Genomic DNA, 19,196 nt, shown 5'->3' with positions numbered 1-19,196 from the left:
ATGTAAGGGACTGCGGCAACCTGAGGGCAATGGATTCAATGAATTGTACATTATTAAGTTATTCAAATACTATTTATGATATCTTGTTATGGTTGGATGACAAAGACAGAGTTGGCATGGGTCCAAAATTACTAATGACATATGGAAATGAAATTAAAGAGATGCCCATTCATAGGACACAGTAAGGAAGATCAGTTCTGTTTTGATAACTAAATTGTGTGAAGTGTGTCCAGCAACCTAGTTTTGGGCCTTATCAAAGTTTACTGCACAGACGCCCATGGCAAACATCAACCAATTTGGTTGGGAAAATACATCCACAAAATTCTTTCAAGCATTAGCAAATCAATCGGAAAAAGCCACACATTGATTCAAACAAAGATTTAAAAGATATAACGAAAATGTAAATGCGAATGAGTGAGAAGAAACAAAGATACCCAAAATGCCTACTCCGGCCACAAGCCCAGTAAGAATAATATACCAAACTTGTGATCTCAATTGTATCAATTCAATTGCAATCCAATTCATCGTTGCCCATTTTTATTAAAATTCTCCTCTAGAGTGTCTCAGTGTCTCCGGCAAACGTCTATGACATTAGTTTTTCTCGGATGCAAATACAAAATGAATGGAAAGCCAGGGCACAAATTTCCCTCTCCTTGGTTCCAGGTACAAAATTCTTGGACAGAAAAACAAGTAGAACTTTTTTTTAAATATGATAATTCTTACAGAGTTCGCCTTGGACGTGGCGATCTATCACACGTTTATTTTGATGGACTAGCAAGTGACGTGTCCCGCTCCATAACACACGCCCTGGCACTTGCACTTTCTGGGCCTCCTCCCTCCACATGTAAATACCTTTGGGGCAAACTTAAAATCTATTTCTACTTGTGAACGATCTTTTTATTTTTAAATTGATCCTCATTACCCCGATAGCCGTTCCACGACTGTCTACGCCATCTCAAAGTTGAAATCCAAGGTCAAAAAAACAAGTCACATCCAACGGTTCTCAATTCCTATTTTTATTCTCTTATTTCTTCGTTGTCATATTCTTCTGATTTTAAACAAGTAATCTATTTATTATTTTTGCTATCCTCCCCTCTTCAAACAATGGTCTTGAAATAATAATTATGTTGTAAGTGTTGTTTGGTAGACAATGATGACTTATGTGATTTTTCGAGTACAAGAATACCATCAGAATAATATAATTATTAACATATAAATTAGGAATAATATCTAATAAGAATTTTAGCATTTGTAAAACATTTGTTACAAAATAGCAAGCTTTAGTTGTTTATGCACTTGTGACAACCATTGAATCAATTCAAATCATTAAAGTGAAATTCAAAAATAGTGACAATCATGTGAGATGGACAAAACATGTTTTCGTTACCTATAGAAAAGATCTATATAGTGTGATTATACATAGTCAGTGCCTTGAGCAAAGTGAAGCTTGTAATGTAAGCTAGATTAGTTGTTATTTTCTCCAACATTTTGGAGATGAGAACATCATTATTAAGGAGCACCTGGAAGTAGAGATTATCTATTACAATAGATAATATGTCATGGTCTAAAGTATGTATGGCATTCATTATTATTTTCAATTTAAAAGAGTTTCTTATGTTTGATTAGCTTATATTTGTGTTGTTATGGGTGATAGAGAGAATAAGCACATCAAATCTATTGGTGAAGGAGGTAAAATGACTATCATTGTGGCTTTTTTTTGTCAATAAGTGTGCCTCACTGGAAAGATTTCATAGCACAATGAAGTGGTCATTGTCTATGGATTCACTCACAAACATGGTGGGCATTAAAACATGTGTGTGTGCTCTAGCCACTCACATCAACTTGTTTCATTGCTACCTTCATGAAATTTCATCAAGCATTTTTCATGTAGCAATGGAAACTTTGACTCCCTAAGCTACAACAACACAAAGACCCTTTTTTTTAACATGAGGATTGAAGCATGATAGTATAAAAAAATAGAAAAGAATCAAAAACTTGTAAAGATTTTAAATAGACTAATATTTTTGTATTATGTATATTCAAACTATTCCCCAAGTGTTGGTGTGAAGAGGGATATTTTCTATCTAGTTTTCCCCTTTGTAGTGTGAATAGGGCACATTAGAGGAGAGGGGCCAGTAGTCGTTAGGGCTAACTTCGTCAACATGTAGCCGTCACATGGAATATCATAAGACCTTTGTTTTTTTTTAGAAATGTAAATGGACACTTAACTATCTACAACTAAGGTTTGAAGGTGTGAGTCATCATGCAACTCGTCAAAATAACACGTCTACTGCGAAGTGTCCAAAAAATGACTTTTTAAAGATTCGACCAAAACTTAACCTAAAAATGTCTAGTAATTGAAAATATATATATGATTTCTTGTTAGTAAAATATCATATTTTTATTTAGAGTATAACTTATATGCAACATAAATGGACCAAATACATATTAGTAACCATAAATAATTGTTATATCTAACTTGTAAATCCAACATAAATGAATTAATAGTTGAACAAAAAATAATTATTTGTTGTTATAGAAAAAACACATTATTATATAAAATACAACTTATATCCAACACAAATGGACCAATAGTTTAACACTAAAACTTGTTGAACATCCTTCTCATTTCATGGAAAAATACAAGGTATTTTTTGTGCTCACCTTTTATATTTGTGATAAGACAAATTATTAATATGAAATACTCCAATGAATATACATTGCTACCCCAATAGTTGTACACATAGGAATGCTATTTCTTCACTATGACAACAATACTTGCTTAAGAAAGTATCTTATTTTATTAAATGAGCATCTTATTTTTTACATGACACACTTATAGTGGATAGTTATGATTTTTTTTTCAAACAAAAAACTATTTATTTTGCTTGTTAATGAATGTTTATTTGTACTTTTTATATAACATTTATAGGTTCTTGTGTGTTCAAGTATAGGTCTATTTTGACCAACATTTGGTTATTTTTTTATTTACATGTGGACTATTTATTTATAATATATAGTATAAATTTGTGGTAAGATTGGATATTATGTGCAGAATTGCTATAACGACTATTGGACCTTGTTCAACTATTGGTCCCTCTCCCCTACCATCATTTGCAAAAATCTAGCATACTTGCAAAATATTTGCCTCCTATGAAATTATTGTATCACTCTATTTTTTCTACGTACATTTGTTACGTAGCTTTTTTATCAAGCTAATTTTATCTCTAACTATGGGTATGAATGATAGTTTAAATTTTAAATTAAATATTTTTAACCATCGACTTTGTCAAAATCTTTTAACGCCTTGCTATCTACGTTAGGGTCATATTGCAAAACCAAGGGTAGAGCATTGGGGAGTGGCATGTAGAGCTGCCATCACCTAGGAGGCTATATTTTTTAAGTTTTTTTGCACTGATGCCATATGGTATGACCATGATTTAGCCCAAAAGTGCTCCATTTTTTGCCCTCTTTGCCTCCAAATAGGCTATTGTTTTCAAACCATAACTTATCACTAGAGTCGATTTTTTTTGCAAACAAGCTATCATAAAAAAAAATTGGTTCCACCAACTTTCCAGTGGTGTGCAAGTGATTTTTGTAGATTTTGTTGTTTGATAGCATTTATTTTAGCCTGAAGTTAGATTTTTCATTTTGGACCTCTAAGTTTCTAACTTTTTGCCACAATCTCTGATTTTCATGATTTTTTGCATTGTTGGAAAGTAAATAAAGGAGCTTTATCATTGTGTCCATGCAATTTTTCTAGATTTATCCCCAGGTGTGATTTATTTAGTGTTTTGACCATATGACATTGTGATTGATTATTTGAACATCTTGCTTCCTATAGAGGTTTTGTTCTTTTTGGAAAGGCTTCATTTGTAATATTGATCATATATGGGAGCTTCTATATTTATGTGATGGTTCTATATTTGTAATTTTGAATAATATCATAGTTTGTAATGGGGTTTTCATTTCATTCAAGTATCTGATCCTCATAAAGAGGGGGAACTATAAACAATGGAGATATGACATCATAAAACATCTTAGATGGCTTAATTTATTACCATATTTGTATATAATGTTGTTCCCCTACCTAACACACTTAATAAGAAATTTGCTTGGAATTGTAAAAGGGGTCTTGTCTTAGGAGATATAGTTATGCATGTAAACGATGACATATTAAAGTCCATTGTTGGTTTTGACTTTCGTCATGTTCTTTAGAATAAAATTTGGGAGTTATATAAATATCCTAATACTCAACTATTCCTAGATGATCTTGTTTTAGATTGTAATGTGTCTGTTCACTTTTCAGAAAGGATACCCTATGATTGTCATACTATTTAGGAATTTACTTCTTTGGAGTACTTTGAAACTTTAGAAGATGATGATAAAATTACTTTAGAGGTTCTTAATTCTTATTCAGAGATAGTTGATGTACCTTCACTTTTGTTTATTTCTTATGCAAAGTCATTGATTAAGGCTTTCATCATTCATGTTCATCAGGGCATTTATTGTGTTTCAAATTAGGAGGACACATTTGAGAGGTCTTAACTCTCCTCTTTGATGATAGTCATTCCACCCTCGTTGTCAAACCATACTCATTTTTGGAACTTGATCACTATCAGTTTCCATAGAGTTCTAGTTTTTCACCTTCTTCTATGATTGGGGTTGTACCCAATTGGATTGTGGCATCTTCATCTTTCATGGACAAGGAGACATATGAGCAGTTTTTAGAGACACCATCATCATTCTTCATGTTTCCATCTTTCAAAGCATATCTTAAATGGGAAGCATTCCTACAATTGTACTTGGTTTTGTTTCTTCCCAAGGGGAGACACAATGATTATAAGTATTGGATCATGTTTTTCCTTTAGACACTTACCATTTTTGTAAGAGATTATTCATTATGGTGGGGATTCTTAGTCTCTCTCTTTCTCTCTTATGGGGTATATTGATTGTATCTTCATGTTAAATGTAGTTATCGGGGGGTATTGATGAGACCTCCATACATCACCCATTCTATCACTTGCATCTAATAAAGGTGATTGTACATTTGTAAAATATCTAATATCCCATATCTCAATATTCAAGCAAGCTCATTATCGCATACTCTCTTGTGGAAGGTTTCATTTTTTTTGTTTTTGATTGAGGGTCAAATAAGTTTTGAGGGGACCTAAAACCCCTTACAATAGGTTTTGAGGGGACCCAAAACCCCATGACACAGATTTTGAAGGGACCTAAAACCCAGAACAAGAAAGAAATGTTGTCAATAGATGACCGTCACACAACTGACAACCCACACATATCAGAATAGAATAAACAACAATAAAACACCATTTGTATAAAAGGAAGGCCAAAACCTCCTAACACACCTTAATGGGTTTTACACTGGCTCCCAAAACCAACAATAAGCACCATTTCCTTCCAAATTCTCCACCTCAATAGGAGAAAGACATAAGAACAGATGAAAAAAGGTCTCAACAACACATCAACAACCCTACAACCAAGACCCTTAATCAGAGTAGCAATAGCCCCCTTGCAACATCATTGAACCCTTCCCACTCAATCAATCTCCACCTTGATAAGAGAGGTATCCACCTCGATAGGACAAATAAGAGAGGAATTAGGATAAAAAAGAACCAAGCTCTCAACCCAATCCACAAGAAAGATCTCCACCTCCATAAGAGAACACTCCACCTCAATAAAAGACACATGAGAACGGGAAAGAGAATGAACAAAATAGATCCTCAACTGAGAATAAGGCAGAACATAAAAGAGGATCCTTTGAAAATCACCTAAAACAAACTACTCTTCCACAACAATAGAAGAGACCCTTAGCCTAAAACACCAAAAATCCACCAAAAGAGCACCAAGATGCATAAGGGCAACAAGAAGAAACCCGAGGAAGAACCCAAAAACTCCCCCCACCACAAGCCATATCTCTAGACAAGAAGGATATCCAAGCATGGCACAAAGAGCTCTAAGAAGCAACATTGAGCTGAAAACCCTAGACAAGTCCTCCATCAAGACAACCATAACACAAGTTGTCAAGGCCACCAAAGAGAAGAAGGTTGAAACAAAGTGATCAAGCACACACACCAGAGAACGAGGCAGGACAAAGTGACACCCCATGCATAAAGCTCTAAGAGAAGGCCAAGGGAAAACCCCCCTTAAAAGCATAGTGCACCAAGCAACACATGAAGCAAAAGAGTCCCCCCTCACGAACATAGGGAGCAGAACTGGGGCAACAACAAATCCAACGAAAGGGTCCCCCTTCACCAACAACAACTGCCAAGGGTAGCTCCAACCCAAGGAACACAGAGAAGACCAAGAAGCAAACAACCAACATCATAGACCCCACCTTCCTTGCACTGGATCCTCCATGGGCAAAAGCACAAAGTTGTGTCACAATTTTATAAAGGAAATGGCCAATGACGATTCAGCTTTTTAAAATGAATCAATAGAAGTTAGTGAAATATCTGTTTTGAAGTATGAAATGATGTAAACTATATCCAACCATATCCAACAATATGCAACCATATCCAACCATATCTAGCATTCTGATGAGTTTGGGAAGATCTTCTGATCTGGTTTTTGTAGTTTGGTTATGTTGATCATTGCTTTGTAGAATCTGGTATTTCCTCTGGTATATTCCGGTGTGATCAAATCTTGTGCTAAGGTTTTGGGATATTGTTTGGGATGATCTTGTGTATCTTCATTTTAGATGGTTCATGATTTGGTGCTCCGCAAGTTATCTTTCTTCGTTGTAGTTGCTGGTTGTGTTGTGTTTTGAGCTTTCTAATGTTGATCGATGAAGATTTGATAAGTGGTGTTGGTGCAATTGTTGGTGATGATTTTAACTTGCTTGTTGGTGTTTCCTAGTCTTGTCCTATTTGTTTTGGTGATCCGCATTGATCGTTGTGCGAGTTTTTAGTGGTTTTCATCAATCGGTGATGATTTTCATGTTATGTGGTATTTTTGGTGGTGTAGCATGTTGTGGTTGATCTTGGCGTGATTTCCAGTGGATGTGAACATTTAAGAATTTGAATAAAGTCCATGCTATGTAATGTAAATCATTATATTGGTGCGTCGGTTGATCTTTGTATCGTGTAATGTAATTTTTATAATTATGAGTTGAGGGTTGAGGGTTTAGCCGACCTTGTTATCAAGGTTGATGAATTGTATATATAGGTGAGTTATTCACTTAGTTTTGGTGTCGATATTGTGCTTGCATTATCAGAGAGAGATTTGTGTGCGAACAAGTGATTTATCCTCCAGTGTTGAGTTTGTGGTGAGATTGGTGTTGCAGAGTAGACAATTATGCTTAACTGGAACTATCATCAGGCATTTGTAGATGCTATCATTGCAGTTCATTTCTTCCAGATTGCAGTCCGAATCATATTGTAAGTTAGTGAGACTTCCCTGAGGGTTGTAGCCTTCTGGGCAAATATCTTTTGAGCAGTGAGCTCTAGGCAGTGTGCCTGAATGCATGTGCATTCCCCATTATAATATTTTCGCATACTACTATAGAGTATCATCTTACTATGGGTAGGTTCCCACCGTGGTTTTTCCCTGAACCGGGTTTTCCATGTGAAAAATCTTGGTGTTGTACATTGTTAATTTTCTTATCTGTTTATTGTTGCAGTTTATCAGTTTATGTTTTGAAGTTTAATTTTCTGAATCCGGTGAAGACTGATTCACCAACAGGTAAAATCTCCCACTTTTTATGGGGAATAGGAGTTAATGCACCCCTTGGATGTATATGCTATTATTTTTCTATATAATAAGCACTATACTCTCACCTTCACTAGTTCAGTGATAGCTCAGTGAGAAAATTCTCCAAAATTCTCTTATGTCTCTATTTTTTCTCTCATATCAGATTATCTTCTTTCAACTATTTTGATCTTCAATCATCTTTTGCTTGGAGTTGCATGCGATCTATGACCGATATCAGATCTTGCCTCAGTTGTCGCTTCTTGTAGAATCTAACAATAATATCTAAACATACAATATTATTATATTGTATTTTAAAATATTTAAATACGACATATTTATATTATACAATTTTGTTTTATAATATTATATTAAAAATAATTAATGAAATTAAATTTTACAATATTAAATTTAAAACTTAATATTTGAAAAATTATATATAATATATTATATTATAATATACTTCAATTATTTATAGAATATAATAACTTTCAAGCAACTCATAACTTTTTTTCTTAAATGAGGTATGAGTAAATGTCAAACGTGTGACATGTAAGGGGTGAAAATATCGTTGCCAATGGAATGAACAAATAGGAAAATATATTGGGAAACATAGAGCTATAAATTTTAAGCTTACAAATTCATGGTGTGACTCCATTTTCCCATGATGATAGTGGATCTCTCACGCGGTTTAGAAATAATCACTGCCTTAAAAATGGTGAATATAAGAAAAAAGTGAATTAAAACAACATAAATTGAGCAAAATGTGATGGAAAGTACTCACTTAAAAAATGAAAATCCGATGGTTTAGATGAATGCGATGTGGAGAGCACAAATATAGAGGGGAATTAATATTGGTTCTAGTGGACATGAGACACCACAAAAAAGTGAGTAGTACATTTCGGAGGAGAAAATGATGGTGAAGTAAAACAATCCAAAATGCATTATGTTTTGAGTAGGTTGAACCATTGATCAAATAAATTAGCTCGTCCATTTCATATACGATACGTTTTTGGTGTAAAAATAATTTGTAATATTTATTCTTACTAGTGCTTTTAATACTTTCTTAAGGGACCTAATGAGTTCCATTATTAGTAGTAAAGGTGGGTTGTGAACATAATTATTTAAATTATATTCCTCGCATGTGGATGACTAGAATTGGATAATTAATGGCATATGAAGAGAAAAAATGAGTGACCACTAGGCTTCTCCAAGTGGTGGTTTGGAAGAGATAATACGTGTCTATTGACATTATATAATTTATTACATTTAATGCAATGTTTATCTTGTAATATTGAGCTCCAAGTTGGAGGGAAAGTATTTGGAGCCAAACCAATGTTTTTTCAACTTAGATGGAGGTAATCCAAGGGTTGGCCCGATGTTTGGAATGAAGAGCCTTTTTGGGATGCCTTGTTTGGTGGTTTTAGATTTTTTGATTCTATTTAAATCTCTCTTTAGATGTAGAACTATGAGGAACAATTGAATGTAGAGTTACTCTATAGGAACAAGGACGAGTGGGAGGCATAAGAAGGTTAATCATATGTACACAAGTGCTTCCATGTTGGAGGAAAAGAGGAGAATGAAAGAAGATGTATTATAACCACATTTATTTTTGATTATACATACTTGTCCCATTTTCTTAGTGGATTTTTTTCCTACAAGGATTTATCCATGTAAATCCTATGTTATGTGTGTAAAGTGTTGGAGTTAGGGCTTCACCACTTAGATTGATAAGGCCACTAACTTCACTTGGGACCAACCTTACATTAAGGACAAAATTGAATTTGTGTGATCCAATCTTAAAAGGACTAAATATAGATCAAATTAATACTCCTTATTTGATTTGAAACTAAATTTGAATTGGGGTTAAATTGTAGTGCTAGATCTAGGACAAACAATGAGAATTTGATCTAAAATAACAATAATAGAATGTTACACATATCATGCAGGGCTATAAACTTATATTTGAGAATGGAAAATAGATTAGAACATATGACAAAAATTTCAAGCGGAATTGTTGGGACCAAGGTGGTGGATTGTCCCAGTCCTTCGAATATTGGGGGCAGACAAACTTTTTCTGGATCGAGATGATGCACATAATTTACTATTAGAAGGTCGTTAGAAATTCTCAGGACCAAGGGAAGCTAACTGTCCCAGTCCTCCACTTTTTGTGCCTTCAAAAGCTAAATTTGATTGTCATTGTCAAATTTGTTGAATTCCTCGCTCACAGCTCCTAAACCAATTTACTACACACAAAAAGAAAGAAATGAAGTACAAGAATGAGGCATGAATTGTACTAGGTTATAATTTACAATGCTAAAATGTGATGCTCTTATGTTGATGATTTTTGCTTCTTTTATGCTATCTTATGGTGGTGTTATGCATATCTGTTATAGGTTCACATGAGGTAGTATTAAAAAACATGTTATGGAGGATTTTTTTTAGCATCATAAAGAAGAAGGATCTAATGATAGTATTTCCACATTAAAGCGGCTTACTTTTTAGTTTTGCATATAAGATTTAGATTTTCATTTTATAGTTGTCCAAGACTTGTATCTCATGCTTTAATTGGTTGATTGGATAGAGATTAAATTTAACAACATTTGGTGTTTGAACTTGTATATTTATCAACATTTGGTATCAAAGTTGAAGGTTAAATGGTTCAAGGTATTCCTCTACTTTTTATTTCTTATCATGGCAAGATTCTACGAATCTATGAGAAAAAATTAAAGGTTGTCGAAGGCTTATGGGGCTACAATTAATGTTTGCAAGATTGGAAGCCATGCATATTGTCAATGTGATCCATGTTGAGCATCAAAAGCTCATGATTGTGGATCTTCATGGAGTTGGTTATGTTTTAATACCTTGGAACTCTTATTTGATAGAATGTGTGTATCCTCTTGTTTGGTGGTTTTGTTCCTTTATCTCGTGGTCATATGTAGTGAGAAAGTGTTCATGTTGGATGGGCATCGACATCTTGGTCACATAGATAAACATTGATTATTTAGACTACATAATGGAGTACTCATGTTGAGTTCATGGTTTTAGCCCATGGTTAAATGAAAGAGCAAGAAGATAATCCACCAACCTCTTTGAGAGTAATGGAGATAATATATTTCTTATATTTTAAGCTCCTGGACAACTTGATTTTCCTATTAGGTTGTAGTTCCTCTTATTTTTTCAGTTATTTTTGTTACCAGTTGTTGTCGTTAATGTCAACCCTCATTGTTACAGAGGATATTGGATATTTTTATTAGTGTAGTTATGATATTGTCCATTGGTGTCAACCCTTTGTTTTTGTGCTGATGGAAGTATATGTTACTGATGTGTTGTGCCTATTGCACTATGCGATCATTAATGTATAGTGCAATTGGTTAAATGTCTGAGGATGTTCTCTATTGTGAATGTCCAACTCCTTGGTGTTGATGTCTATATTTAGTATGTTGTAATGATGTTGTTGACGGGGTGAACTCACAATAATGGTTCCCACTTTTTTGCCACTTTTGACACTGAGATGTACATTTTTAAAATAATCTTCAACTTCCGAGAACTATAACTTTTAAACTATTACAAATTTGAAGATGATGTAAATTAGTGATTTCTAGCATTTTGTTTGTAGATTCTATATACATTTTTTTCAAATTTTTTTGAAGGATTTTTTAAAAAAAAATCCATCTCCCTCGAAAAGTAGTTTTTTACAACAAACTACATTTTTTAAGAGTGAGGTGCCTCCCAAAACGTATAACTTTTTTTCTATAAATGATAAAAACTCAATTCTTTCGAATTTTGGTTTGTAACATCAATATCCAGGGCTTGCATTTGGTTTTATAGTGATATGTTCAATATTTTTCATTTTATAAAGTTTTGAAGTCCGACTAGTCATAATTTAGACATAGGTTTACGTTTGAACACATAACTTGTTCTATATAAATCGAAATTCAATTTTTTTTTTTTGTTAGAAAGAAGACATCAATACTAGGGGCATAGATATTTTTCAGAATTTTTTTGAATTAGTTTCTTATTTTTCCCAATGCATTGAACAAAGAAGTTCATGTTCGATGAAAAACCAATTTTTCATAAAATTAAAAAAACAAGAACATAATAAATTCAAATTATACTCATTGGAAAGATTGCTCCGAGTACTACAATCTAATATTTTTGGGTTATCAAGATTATTTCATTTGTGCTTTGAACCAGAGCTCAAAAGTCATTAATTCTTCAGAATTCTGAAAATTTTTGGGAGAAACCTCAAAATAGAGGGTTCGAATGAACAGTACTTCGAGCGAATAGGGTTTGCTTGAATCCATTATGGTTCGAGCGAACCCCCATTCGCTCGAACCAATAGGCTTGATTTCAGCCCGTACAAAGTCACCCGCGGTTCGAGCGAACCCAGGTCCGCAACGTGGTTCGCTCGAACACCTAGAAAATCGAAGTTCCCACTTTCGCCAAATTCCTTCGTTGGCAAAAGTGGGAACCAGCTTTGTGAATTCACCCGACGTGTTGAAGCAAAATGATGGTAATGGTTCTCATGATTCATAACAAAGATGGTATCATGATGACATCATATTTAGATAGGGATTAGATGTAATGCCCGCCAAAACACCTTAGAGAAATACACTAACTAACATGCAATAGAGAACTTTTTTTTAAAACATCAACTACTCAAGTGCAATGACCATCCATTATCCAAATAACATGAACATATTCACATAAGAACATTACACAAGTGGAAATAAACACATCATATCTAAGAATTCTCTAGGGTATCTCAATGCCATTACTTAAACTAACCATAAGCAATAACAAAACATAACATCATAATTCAAAGAAAAAGCTAAAGGAGGATCTTGATCAGATCCAAAATTCAATACAGAAAGATGGCTATAAAAAGTATTCCAAAGCCATGGAAGATAATGTTCTAGTCAAACTCCACAACATTATTTCTAGGGAAGAAATCTATTGGAGGCAGAGATCCAGGGCGATCTGGCTGGAGGCTGGGGATAGAAACACTAAATTTTCCACATGACCTCTTTAAAACATAAAGTTGCGAATAGAATTTCAAGACTTATTGTAGAGGACAAAACTCTTCTTAATAAGGATGAAATCAAGGATGAAGTTGTCAGTTTCTTCAATCAGCTCCTCACTAGTAACAAGGACATTGATCATACCCATCAACACAATTTGGTTAATATCATTCCTAAGATCATTAATCCTATTCAGAATAAGGCCCTATCTGCTGGAGAAATTAAAAAAGTTGTCTTTTCGTTTCAAGCGGATAAAGCTCCGGGTCTTGATGGCTTCCCTATGTTTTTCTTCCAGGAATTATGGCATATTGTGGGAGAAGACATAGTTAATGTGGTCAAAGAGTTTTTTGGATCTAGAAGAATCCTTAAGGAACTCAACTCCACATTTATTGCCCTAATCCCTAAAGTTGTTGGGGCGGATTCTATGGGAAAATTTAGGCCAATAAGTCTATGTAACTCTTTCTATAAAATCATATCCAAAGTTTTGACCACTAGAATTTTGGTTGTTCTCCCCTTCATCATCTATGAGGAGCAGAAAGGTTTTGTTCCTGGCAGGCAGATATTGGACTCTATCATTCTTGTGCATGAGAACATTCATTCCCTCAATGCTGCTAAAAAAGAAGGCTTCCTGATAAAGTTGGATTTGGTGAAGGCTTATGATAGAGTGGATTGGCATGTTCTTTTCAGAATCATGGAGGCTTTTGGATTTGATGAAAAGATAACCAAAATTATCAGAGAGCTGATCACCACTCCTATGTTTTCTATTCTGATTAATGGATCTCCTACAAAAAATTTTAAATCGTTAAGGGGGCTTAGATAAGGAGATCCAATATCTCCTATTCTTTTCACCATTTTGGCTGAGAGCATGAGCAGATTGATACACAATCTAAAATTGAGTAAAACCATCAAAGGTCTTCAACCTTCCTCTGCTAATGTTTTTTGTTCTCATCAACAGTTTGTTGATGATACTATCCTCATGGGATATTCTTCTATTAGGGAGGTTGAGGCCTTCAAAACTGCTCTTAATTCCTATGCTTTAGCTACTGGTCAGCAAGTCAATTGGGACAAATCGACTATATATTTCATGAATACTTCGGTCATAAGACAACAAAAAATTGCTATAATTATTGGTTGCAAGGTGGACATGCTCCCTTCCACCTATCTGGGTCTTCCCTTAGGTTTAACTCCCCCAAATTCCTTTTGGAACATGCTTATTGATAAACTCAACAAAAAACTAGCTGGGTGGAAAGGTTCCATTTTATCTCAAGCTGGGAAATTGCAGCTCCTTCAAGCTACAGTCCAGAACCTCCCTGTTTATGCCCTCAGATAATTTGGTATCCCGGCTTAATTTGCTAAAGCATTGGAAAGAATCCATAAGAGATTTCTATGGTCAGGAGTTGAAGAAAAAAAGAGGATATCCTTGGTTGCTTGGGATAAAGTTTGTAGACCAAAGAACAAAGGAGGGTTGGGGATTAAAGCTCTAAAAACCTTTAACAAAGCTCTTCTAGCAAAACAATTATGGAGAGCTTATGATACCAAGAAAGATTGGAATCAAATATGGTTTGATAAATATATTCAGAATCAGCCAATCTAGGGGGTCCTTAATTCTGAAGACATTCCTGTTGGATCCTTCATTTGGAATAGTATTATCAAATCCATAAAGGTGGCCAAAGCTGGAGTTGGATGGGTCCTTGGAAAAGGTGACAAAATAAGGTTTTGGGAGGAACCTTGGATGAAGAATGAATCTCTTTATGATCAAGGCAACAGTCAAGTTATTGAGGAATGTAAAAGGAGGTTTGGGCTTATGGTGTGTGACTACTGGAAGGAGGATAAATGGGTGAGGCTTGATGTTATACATTCTGGATTTTCCTTACTCTAGAAGGAGCTGCTATCCTTTTCCCCTAACAAAGACTATGATGATGTTTTTCTTTGGAAAAGTAATCCTAGAGGTGAATTTACGGTTGCTTCAGCCTACAAAAACACTTTTTTTTCAGACCAGTAATCCCATTTGGAGTAAAGTTTGGAACAACATTCTGATCCCTAAAGTCAATATTTTATTTTGGCTTGCTTCTCATAATAGTACCCTTACTCTTGAAAATTTGGTCCAAAGAGGTTTCAAATTCCCTAATAGATGTGAGCTATGCAAGAAAGAGGAAGAATCAGTTGATCATCTCTTTTTTCATTGCTCCTTTAACTGGGAAATTTGGTGTAAGATGTGGGAGAAATGGAAAGTTAATCGGGTTATGAACAAGAGTATCAAGGATATTATCTAGCAATGGAATTTCCCCACCAAATGCTAGCTTATCAAGAACCTTTGGTCTTTGACCCTCCCCATGATTTGCTGGGGCATTTGGAAAGAAAGAAATAACATAATATTTAGGGAATCTAAGTAAAACTCTCAGGTGGTTTTTGAAAAAATCTGCAGGGCTATAAAAGAGAACATCAATATTCCTCACAAGAATAATAAGAAATGGTTTGTTACTGATATGAATGATATGGAAAAAGATATCCTCACTGAATGGAACCTAATACATAAAGTCTGCAGATCTGACAATAAGAATAGGAGAGATAATATTGTTTGGCGCTTTCCTGATCATGATTGGATAAAGGTGAATTTCGATGGGGTGGCTAAGAGCAACCCTGGGAAGTCGGGTGGTGGAGGAGTTATCAGAAATGCTCAAGGAGTCTGCATTGCAGCTTTTGCTTCTCCTTTTGGGGTCCAAAATAATCACATGGCCGAAGCTCTGGCCATGTTAAAAAGGCTCCAGCTTGCTCAGGGATTCAAATTTTAAAAAATTTGGCTCGAAGGGGACTCTTTAAACATCATCCAAGCCCTCAAAGGTACAAGCTCTGTCTCTTGGAATATTACTATCTTAGTTAAAAGTGCTAAAAATTTGTTAAATAACTATGTTAGTATTAGCATAGCTCATACTCTAAGAGAAGGCAATAAGGGAGCGGATCTCTTAGCAAATGAAGGGGTCAATTTAGAGAATGATGTTAAATATATTGGAGAAACTCATTATAAAAGGGAGGTTAAAGAGCAATTATATTTTGATCGTATCAATGGGTCAAGTTAAAATCATGATTATATTTTGGGGAACGAATTCCATAGATAGATTTTGGGGGCGGATTAACTGTCAGTTAATGAGTGCTTTTTGGCATCATTTCCATGATCATATGCATGAGGAAGATTATAATAATAAATGATGGGTTTGTGTGGCCATAAACATAAGTTTCAAAACAACGAAAGAGTCTCTGTTATGTAACTCTAGAATTTACAAGCATTTGGGGTTTCATCTGTGGACTGAGAATTATAGCTGTGGGTATTTCTACTTGGAGCTCAAAATGGGTGGTAACTTAAAGAGGAACGAGCCCCTAGGATGCGAAAACTGGAAGAGTGAATGAAAAGTCTGGAGAAGGCTTCACAAATATGGCTTTACTGACTATATGGAAAAGCTTCACGGAAGTAGAAATTTTGTGTCACATGGTTTTGCTAGAGGTTGGAGTAACAACAGAGTCACCTTGTTCGGGGAGATATGGAAAATTGATGAGAACTTGGTTGTAGAGGTCATGGGTCTTCAGAAGGAGGGTACTAAATTCTATAGAGACCGGAAGTATGCAGCTGAAGCGTTCAAAAACTTCCCGAAATTGGAGGATGAGAAGGGCAAGCTTGTGAAGAAAGACAACATCTCCTACTACATTCCCCAGCAGGTAAAGCCCTTTTGGCAAAAAGTTTTAAGGGTTTTAATGGAGTATCTCACTGTTGACGGTAGATTTACTAAAATCTATAACTATCACTTTGCAATTCTGAACCACTTCCATCATGGGGCTAAAATATCCCTGCCTTTTTATTTAGCGTCCTCTCTGAATGAGAGTCTTGCTGATCACACTAAAAAGCCTAACTCTTACCTTATAGCCCATCAGGGGCTCATATTGCTCATTTATGAACATCTGAAGGACAAGGCTAGGGATACCAAAGATGATCCCCTAATTTCTAATGCTCATATCTTTGAGAGTTGCAAAGATTTTGATTTGGAAGAGGATCAACCTAATGCCCCTACCCACAAAAAAAGGAGAGCTGATATAAATAATGTGGAAACGGAGGTGAACTGTGATGTGGAGGAGGAAAAGGGAAAGGATATTGAAACAGAAATGGAGTATGAAAAGGATGAGAACGTTGGTGAAGAGGATGAAGGGGGTAACTCTGAAAACCCTCACTCTAACCCTATGGGCTCGGATAGTAGGAATGTTGCTTTGAATTCTAAGGAGGATGACAATCCTAACTCTATGGGCACTGAACAAGGTAGGGATTCTGTGAACACTATCTTGAATACCGCCTGTAACTGTACTCTAGAGTCCTTCAACTTCTAGAAATGGGTTGTCGACAACATTACTAGTATGCAAAGTAAACAGAGGGATCTGGAAAACAAGATAAATAAGCTGGTTAAGGATACAAACTCTGGGAAAAAGAATGATGAGACGGAAACCAGTGAAGCTGAGGAGGAAATTGAGATGGAGGATTGGCTGGAAAAAGACCTGATTAAAGGGGATTTGAAATACCTGGAGGATGTTATCAAAATTTTGAAAGAACAGGCTGAGGAGGATAAAGACAACATCAACACCCGGGTTTCTCGCACCGAGAAGGCTCTGAAAAGCTTCATGAACCATAGTCTCTAGGTCCTAAAAGTTTCATCACAGAACATGAATGCTTTGGTGGATCATTTGGAAAGGAAAAATTAGGATAAGAATCTGGTAATCATTGAAGATGTACCAACTTACAGCTCCACCCACCAGATTCCCAAGCATAGAACAAGGCAGAACACTACTGGGATGGAGACCAAAACGAAAGATAGCCAACTGAGACAGGAAAGCAACGATTTGAGGGAAGCGGCCAAGGCGATGATGCTCTTGGTTCAAAATGCTGAGGAGTCTATTAAAGTTTTCAAGTGAATTGTAATGCTGGGTTTGGGGCCAACTTCTTGTTGGCTTCTTGCTGTCTTTTTCTTAGTTGCTGGTTTTTGTGCTGGTCTTTTGTAGCTGTTTTGTTTCGTCTCTTTCATGCTCATCTTTTGTAATGTGATTGGGTTTTGGGTCCCTTTAAACCTATTTTTACTTAATCAAAAACATCATAAGCATGATAACACAATTACTACCATAGTCTAATGCATACTAATTTCCTAGCATGATTTATTCTTTCCATGCATATATGATCAATCACTATTTTGTAACACGCTTATATCCATCCACTAAACATACTTAACCAACCCCTTTTAAAATTCATTTTAAAACTCCAATATCAAATGATCCTACTCCCAAACACTTATACATTTCTATCGTCATAAACTACTCACAAGATAATCTATCACATTTCCAATATTACATGAGACTACATGTGTATCCATAAATCCATTTCCATTAATAAACCAATATCACAAGTTACATCATTTATTCTCCTAACATGCCATTACGTGAATACAATATCCTTCACAACAAGAAATAAAGCTTTATTTACATTATAATTACATTATGAATTATTACATTCATTGCCATATCATCATTTACATCAATTTGCTACAAGAATCCATCCAAACTGAAGAGAGAAGATATCCACATCCACACAAGAAAATCCAATGAGGAACATCCCAATGGAAGAAGGCATCAAACCACCTGACCATGTCGAACCAAAGGAACCACCCCCTATGCTAGGAGATGACATAAGATCTCACCCATACTCTAGATCTAAGCTGACACCTTACAACCAAAGGAAAGACCAACCCAACAAGGACACAAAGCATCGAAAATCATCCAATACGAAACCTTCAAACACAAACCCTCTAGAGGCATTACAACAAATAAGACTCAAGGAGCTAGGACCTACATGTAGGGAACAAGAGTGTCATCACACGTGACATGTGGGTACTTGGGCACGAGTCTCGGTTATCCCAGATGTACATGCGAAGCCATATCAACCATTATGGAGTGAGGGAGACAGAGTTTACTTTAGTGGCAAATATTCGCTAATGGCAAATTTTTCACGTTGGCCATGTCGGAAATGGCGAATATTTTGTACCGTTTGGGGGTGGCCATGTCGCCAGAACATTATCAATTTTTGTCAAAGTCACGGCCTGATCGCCATATGTTTTATGCAAATAAATGTTTCTATGTGATGATTTCGCCAATACAATATATGGTGGACACATGGTAAATTTAATTGTTTCGCCTACACTCTCCGAGGTTGCCTTAATAGATGACCTTAATTTGCCTATAGGCATGTGAAAATTTGTTAGCCAGGGGGACCCAATTCGCATAACATCTTGCCGACACGTGTCTCCATTCACCCCAACTTTCGCCAACTATATTGTATTCGGCTATTATTTGGACAACCTATAATCGCCTCAAAAATTACATAAGTCATGTTATAGTTATGCGGGATTCACCAAATATTTGTATACCATATAAAAT

General features: G+C 35.4%; 1 protein-coding gene across 5 annotated transcripts in view; it reads right to left on the bottom strand.

Moving 5' to 3' along the window:
* The window catches only part of LOC131051802 (NAD-dependent protein deacylase SRT2), a 53,768-nt gene extending 52,896 nt beyond the window's left edge, over positions 1-872 (bottom strand). For 2 of the 5 annotated variants that reach the window (XM_057986410.2, XM_057986412.2), the window contains exon 1: positions 435-843. The gene's annotated coding sequence lies outside the window, so the exon portion shown is untranslated. Of the gene's footprint in view, positions 1-434 lie in introns of all 5 variants that reach the window. The other 3 variants (XM_059216467.1, XM_057986413.2, XM_057986411.2) reach the window with 3 other exon arrangements.
* Between the last annotated feature and the right edge of the window lie 18,324 nt (positions 873-19,196).

The sequence above is a fragment of the Cryptomeria japonica genome, chromosome 1 (genome assembly GCF_030272615.1).
Source record: "Cryptomeria japonica chromosome 1, Sugi_1.0, whole genome shotgun sequence".
NCBI lineage: Eukaryota > Viridiplantae > Streptophyta > Pinopsida > Cupressales > Cupressaceae > Cryptomeria > Cryptomeria japonica.
This window is presented reverse-complemented; position numbering and strand designations above follow the sequence as displayed.